Source organism: Phocoena phocoena, chromosome 6 (assembly GCF_963924675.1).
Source record: "Phocoena phocoena chromosome 6, mPhoPho1.1, whole genome shotgun sequence".
Lineage (NCBI taxonomy): Eukaryota > Metazoa > Chordata > Mammalia > Artiodactyla > Phocoenidae > Phocoena > Phocoena phocoena.
In genome coordinates, this window is record NC_089224.1 from 42,835,691 (window position 1) to 42,843,328 (window position 7,638).

General features: G+C 39.3%; 1 pseudogene; it reads left to right on the top strand.

Moving 5' to 3' along the window:
- The first annotated feature begins 1,961 nt into the window (after positions 1-1,961).
- On the top strand, positions 1,962-3,087 carry LOC136125036 (elongation factor 2-like; annotated as a pseudogene).
- Positions 3,088-7,638: the final 4,551 nt, after the last annotated feature.

Below are 7,638 nucleotides of genomic sequence, written 5' to 3' on the forward strand. Positions count from 1 at the left end.
GTCCCTAAGGACCCACCCTGGTCCAATCAGCTGTGGCCACGGAATTAGGTCATGTGCTCCAGAACATGACTATTTATAGTGGTAGAGTATAGGGTGAGACAATCTCCAAGAAGGAAATATAAAGAAACCAGCACTGTGAAGTACAGCTAATATATTTTCTTTTCACATACAAGTTTTTCGTTATTTGAAAAGTTCTATTAATCACACATACTTCATCATCTACTCATCTCTGGTTGTAATCATCAGGGTCCAGTCGGAAGATAAAAACTACACAAGGTACTTTAATAGAATTTAATTAAAAGAATGGTTACCCAGGCATTAGAAAACTGAAAAGGCAAAAGGGAACACTACGGTCTTTGCTGGTACTGATGCCTCGGGAGCTTGAAAGAGAGAACTTATGAGACTAGGACACACACCTCTGACAAGGAGGTGCTCTGAGTATTGCTAAACTAGTGCAGCAACAGAACTAAAACAAGCAGTGATAAATAAATCTCAATAGAACTATTACTTCATTTGTTCAGGCCACTATATTCCTATCACAGATATGGTGACAACCATGCCACACTGTAAATTCCTGTTCAGTGAACAATAGGATCTGATTTTTTCATATGAATTCCTACTGACTAGGTTTTATCCAACATTGCTTAGATAGTTGACTCTTTAAGCTCAGGTGTTAGATTACAGTTTATCTGCAAAAATGTTCAGGCTTAGCCTTGATCATTTTACTGAGGTCTTTTTTTTTTCCTTTTTTTTCATCTCTATCATCCAAAATACTTACTGCTCCCCCAGCTTAATTTAGAGCAGCATCTCAAGTCACCCTTTACAGAAAACCACTTTTCCATATCTAATCTCAAAAACTCTTTACCCTAATAACCTAAGAGAAACTCAAATTCTATCCAGTCAAATGATTCTAAGTAACACTACCATCTTGGATAATTAACAAAATTTGTCACTGAGAATAATTTCCTACTAGATAAAGTATTAAAGTGGAACTATTTTTGTTATTGAAGTGACTATGTATTCTTGATTGGTTCTTTGGTTTTAACTGTTCAAAATTGAGTGCCTATCCGTACTAGACAAGTGATTTGAGTCTCAGTTTATTAATCTGTAAAAAAAAAAAAAAAAACACTTCTCACAATTTAGTTATAGAAATATGGCTGAAATATAAGTTTCTAGCAGATATAGAATTTCCTGTTTTGGTTACTTAATACTATGACCATATGTTAAGTAACAGCCATTGTAGAAACAAAAATGGCTATGATGTGATTCTTGTCCCCAAAGAATGCAGTCTCATGTAAAATGAAATACTATATTAAGACTGTCCCCTTCTCAGTCATGTTCTCACAAACTCCTCAGAAGTCCTCAATTTTGACATTTTAATTAATACTACCTGTAAAACAGCACTAATCACCTTCAATCACTGGAACAACCATAACAATTTACTTTCCCAGTCATTTTTGGGGTGAGACTGATCAACACTGCTGTCTGATCCACACATCTATGAAATCATTGGTGTGACCCTCGGAGATGTCTGTCCAAGACAGACATCTGTCCAAGATTGCAAAATGATCACCACAATACACACCCCCAACCACAGGTCCAGGAAGGAGATCAGGTACCTGAAGCCAATTCAGAAAACACCCGTTTTAATGGGTTGTTATGTGAAGCCTAAGGAGGATGTGACTCACTGAAACATCATCGTGGGTCTGGTGGGCATTCACTGCTTTCTCACGAAGACGGGAACCATCACCTCCTTGGAGCACGTCCACAACATGAAGGTGATGAAATTCCGCATGAGCTGGGTCGGGTTGTCAGGACAGTAGTAGAGGCCAACAACCTGGCCTACCTGCGCAACCAAGCTGGTGGAGATAGGGCTGAAGCACTGGCCAAGTCACACCCCACAGCACCCTGCATCTTCGAGGAGTGGGGACCATGCCCACATTCCATCAAGAAATCCAACAATGGTCTTGCAAGGTGAGACCATCAGGAAGGAGGCGAACATGCTCTACCTGTCCAAGTTCCCTAACAAGCACAATCGTCTGTACCTGAGGGCACAGCGCTTCCCAGATGGCCGGGTGGTGGACACCGGCAAGGGTGAGGTGTCTGCCCACCAGGAGCTCGAGCAGCGGGCCCGCTCCCTGGCCAAGAGAAGTACGAGGGGGACATGGCCGAGGCCCACAAGATGTGGTGCTTTGGGCCCGCCAGCACCGACCCCATCATCCCAAGTCACCAAGGGCGTGCAGTACCTTAATGAGATCAAGGACAGCTAGGTGGCTGGCTTCCAGTGCACCACCAAAGAGGGGGCACCACGCGAGAGGACTGCGGGCCGCGCTCGCTTCGACGTTCAGATGTGACGCTGCGCGTGGACACCATGCAGAGCGTCCCCACTCCTGGCACTGCCTCCACGCCGCTGCTGACCGCCCGCCCCTCTCCCAGAGCCCAGCTCCTAGATCCAGGGCCCGCAACAAGAGGTTGGCGGCATCTACAGAGCCCTGAACAGGAAGCGGGCCACGTCTTAGAGGACTCCCAAGTGGCCATATGTTCGTCATGAAGACACATCAACGAGTCTTTGGCTTCACCGCCAACCCGACAGCCATGCGGGGAGCTAGGCCTTCCCCCGCCTGGTGCGTGTCTGATCACTGGCGGGCCCTGCCCGCAGACCCCTTCTACAGCCGCAGCTACGTCTTGGCGACAATGCGCAAACGCAAAGGTCTGAAGGCCAGCATCCCAGCCCAGGACAACTTCCAGGTCAGAAAGCAAGCGGCTTTCCGCAGCACCGGCGTCCAGCCGGTGACTGACCACAGCCCCGAGCCCCCGTGTTCCCCTCCCGACACCTCGTGTGACTGTGCAGACGCTGTGATGCTCCGCCTGACAGGTTTCTCCAGGCCACTCTGTGCCATCGTTCAGCGTGAACACTTGATGCCGTTTCTTTTGATATCTATTTCAAAACTACACATACAACAGAAATGCCCTTTCAGCACAGACTTATTTGGCCTGGAGGGAAGAGGAAGTGGGGATGAGACACCCAACACTTTTTTTCCATATCTTCAGAGGGAAACTCAAATGTCCCCTCAAATTTTAGAATAACCACATTAAAAGGTTTAAGAAAAAGAGTCCCATAGAAATAGGATATAACCTATAGGACACAATGTATTTTTCCTCATTCTTGTTTGATTTAATGTATTCTTTAGCATGATTATAAATATATCTCTTATCTTGAAGATTTTAAGCTTTCTTTTGCTCTCTTCAACAATTTTAGAAACTAATAAGGTGTCATCTTCCTAAAAGCTATTTTGGTATCTACTCTTATTTTTTAAAATTCTCCCACTTTGTGGTTTTTAATGATTCAGGTAACTCTTGTGAGCTCATCCTCTAAAACCTTTAAATAAAATGTAAATAATAACTGTGGTTTAAAAAAAAAAAGGGACAAATAGCTAACTACAGAGTTGACTTGAATATGCCAGACTCACACCTGTTCTTGGCCTCACTAGGGCCTTACTAGCAAAATGTGAGCTCATAAGTCACGAACCTTAAGCGTAGGAAATACCTAAGGAAACCCGCAGATGACCAGGGAATTTTTTAAATGTGTGCTAAATACTTCTTTACTGCTTGGTTTTGGGGAGGAGTTAGACAAAACAGAATAATAAAAGTAGTCATGGGTAGTACTTTAGCATTTACTTTTTCCCCTATTAACTTAATCTTTTAGTCATCATCAAAATGAAGTGGGAATTTAAAATAGTACAGCCACTTTGGAACACAGTTTGGCACTTTCTCAAAATGTTAAGTGGAGTTACCATATGAGTGCAAAATTTCCATATGAAGCAATTCCACTCCTAGGATTCTACTCAAGAGAAATGAAAACATATGTCCACATAAAAACTGGTACACAAATGTTCACAGAATTATTCATAATAGTTATAAAGTGGAAACAATACAAATGTCCATCAACTGATGAATGTATAAACAAAATGTAGTTTATCTGTACAGTGGAATATTATTTGGCTATAAAAAGCGATGAAGTATCGGTGATGTTACAACAAAGATGAACCTTGAAAACATTAGGCTAAGTAAAAGAAACCAGTCACAAAAGACCACAAGTTCTATGATTCCATTTATATGAAATTTACATAATAGGCAAATCTGTGTTAAAAGATAGCAGATTAGTGTTTACCTATGGTTGGGGGTGAGGAGAGAAAAGATGGGGGTGTTGAGTAGCGACTGCTAATAGCTAGGTGTTTCTTTGGGGTAATGAAAATGTCCTAAAATTTGATTAGAGTCATCCTTGCCCAGTACTATAGATATACTAAAAACCATTCACTTGTGTACTTTAAATGGGTGAACTTTGGGGTATGTATGTAAAATATACATAGGCAAAACTGTTTAAAAAGAAGAAAACTTGTTGCTAACTAAGGTGCCATTCTCATTTACAAATTAATAAAATGGAGACAAGATAATTGTCCAAACTTCAAATTCTAGAATTTGCTAAAACAGAACTCAACCTCTGTGTTCAAGTCTAATGCTACTTCCACTATATGAGCAGTTCCCTCATAAAGTGGGAACTAAAGCTTATTTACAGAGACTACTTGGATATTGGAAGGGTTTTCAAAACATTACCTGTGAGGAAAAATTAAATGAGTTAAAGATAGTAGAAAGATAATTACAGTAATATTAAGTGATTTGTAGTGATGTTCTGTGGAAGAAAAAGTAGAATTATTTTCGTTTTATTGCCAAAGACAGAAGTAGAGTCAAATAGCATAAAGCTTGGGACTGGTCAGGGGAGTTAGGTTAATACCATAGGGTTTAAAACTTGAAACTTTAGAGTAAGAAAAATCCAGTTTGAAATACAGCCCCACATAACGCTGAGAAACGTACGTATCTTTAATCCTCAGTGGATTCCTCTGATATAATACAATTCTTTTACATGAACTTTAAATAAGTAGAGATGTTCCTTGGGTGGTCCTTTAGCAAACATCCAGTAGGTATGAAGAGTGCTTAGTGATGGGTACCAGACTTGCCCTCCCAGGACTCTAAATAAAGCATCTAGATTGGAGATTCTGCTAATCCCAAATATCAAAGGTCATTTTTTTCTGCACTAATATGCTCAGAGAGCACACAGGTGACCTTAACCAAAACAATGACATGATGGTTAGCCCTTACAGAGATCTATAAAGCCCCCTCAATTAAAAAAAAAGTGATCAAAGAGGCATAGGGTCAAAACAGTGAAAACTGTCTTACTGTTAAATTTCATTTGATAAAGCTTCATCAGAAAAGAGCCACATACATTAAGTCTAGGAAATACCAAGAAGCCCACAGAACTTAGAGATTCCTTAAAATACATGTTATTTATTTTACTACTTGGTTTCTGGAAGGAGTTAGACAAAAGAAAATAATCATGAGGAAAAGAAGAGAGCTAACTTTGACTACTCATGAAGATGACCTCACCTTCTATTTTACAAATAGCAATGAATCACCTTAAATTCCTATTACAGACACAAACAACCTATCCTCATGCACTCCATTCTTGCCTCCCATATATATGAATCGGACTTCCTCCTCTTGTTGAAAATTAATCCTTTTATGTTCTGGTTCCAAATAATTTTCTCTCAAAGGAATTCTTTAATTATTTCCCCATTTATTTTATCTCTGTCTTCTTCTGGTGACTCTTCCCCCATTGTATACAAAAATTCTCAAGTCTAATTGCCTAAGGGGGAAAAAATCCTCTTCGTTTACTACGTCTCTTCTTAGCTGAACTACTTAACAATAATCTTTACTTGTCGTCACTTCCCTTCATTTCATTCTTTATAACTTTGGAATATATTCATTAAGATCATAAATAAATTACTAATTGTAATTAACAAACCTCTTTCTTGACATTTATTTCTTCCCTAGATTCTGTAATATCTGGTTCCTCTCCTACTTCTTGTATATTTCTTATATCTTCTTTTCCAGTTTTTCTTTCTCCACCAGCCCATGAGAAGGTGATGACTGCCCCAAATTTCATCCCCACCCACCAGACTGCCTCTGTTCTGCCCTTCAAATCTGCTCCTTATCTCTACTGATAGCACTGTCATCCACCCAAATGTCCAAAACTTCAACTTGAGCATCACCCTGGACCCCTCTAGTTCTCCTTTCCAGACAAATGATCCTACAGCACCATCAAGTCACTCTCTTAAATGTATCATCTCAAATGTGTTCCTTCTTTTCCATTTCCGTAGCCACAGTCTTAAGGATCTGATCAAGTTCTCATATTACCAATTACAAAAACCTAGCCTCGCATCTTACCTTCCTCTAACTAGCATTCTAATCTATCCTCTACATTGAGTAGGATAATATTTCTAAAATATAAATCTAATCACATTAGTTTTCTTTTTTAAAATCCTTTCATGCTTTCCAACACCAACATGATTAAGTCTAAATACTAATTTTATCACCCAGGGCTCTTTGTGACCTTACCCTTTACCTTACACTCCACTCCTAATTACATACATGGCCCAACCAATAGTTTGCTGAGTGGGGCATACTTTCTCAAGCCTTCCTACCTTTTCAAATGCTATTTCTGCTGCCTGAGGTGTTATGACTTTCCTTATATGTCTAGTGAAATACTACCTCTTCCTCAAGACCTTGTTCAAGTCTCAAGTTGCAAGAGACAAAAAATATATACATGTAAGTCTCATTTCTCCCATGAAAACTTCTTGGCAGCTCATGATGGAATTCTGTATTCCCTCCTCTTAAACGTATTTCTATTTTATACTTATTGTAGAGTAGGATAATATTTAACTGTTTGTAACTCATGTAATAATAGCAGTAATGTCAATAATAACTGACAAAAATACCCATAATTTTTTGAGATGTATGTGCCTGGCACCACTCTAAGCACCTTACAGGTATTAGCTCATTTAATACTCACATAAGTCTTAAGGTAACATTTATCACTACCATTTTACAGATGAGATCATTAAGACATAGAAAGTGAAATAATTTGTCTAACATCTAACAAGTTGTAAGGAAAAAATTCAAACTAAGGCAGAGTGGTGATAAAATCCATGCTCTTAACTACCATTTCAAGCCTAAAGCCTGTGAACTCTGGAAAGGCAGGGTCCATGTCCTACTCATCAAGGCCTAGCATATTTCCTGCCACATAGTTAATGCCCTATTACTGTATGTTGAATTAAAGGCCAAGCCCAAGGGAAGTTATACTAAATTCCAAATATATTTTCAAATAAAATTGATTTATGTATGTCTCCAATGAAATTAAGGAAAAGATGTTCTATATAAATAAATTTAAGAACTTGTAGAAATATTTTTTAAATAATTTACAGCTGCAAGAGACAAAAATATATGCATGTAGGTGTTAGTCACTGCACATCAACACTGTAAAAATGTATCACAAGACAGATGGCAATTCCAAAAAGTCACAGGATTATTGATCAGATAGGCACTGAAACAGAAACTCTGTTACTCCATTGGCCTTCAAGGACATGAAATAGGAGTTTGTGCCATGAAGCATTTCTGCAAATACACTATGAAATATGGTGTTCCTCTAAGTAGCAAGATGCTTCAATCCAGAATCATCACCTTAAATCACCCCAGGGTCTTTCCTTCCCTCTTTTATTTTCCATCTTACAGGCATTAAAATTT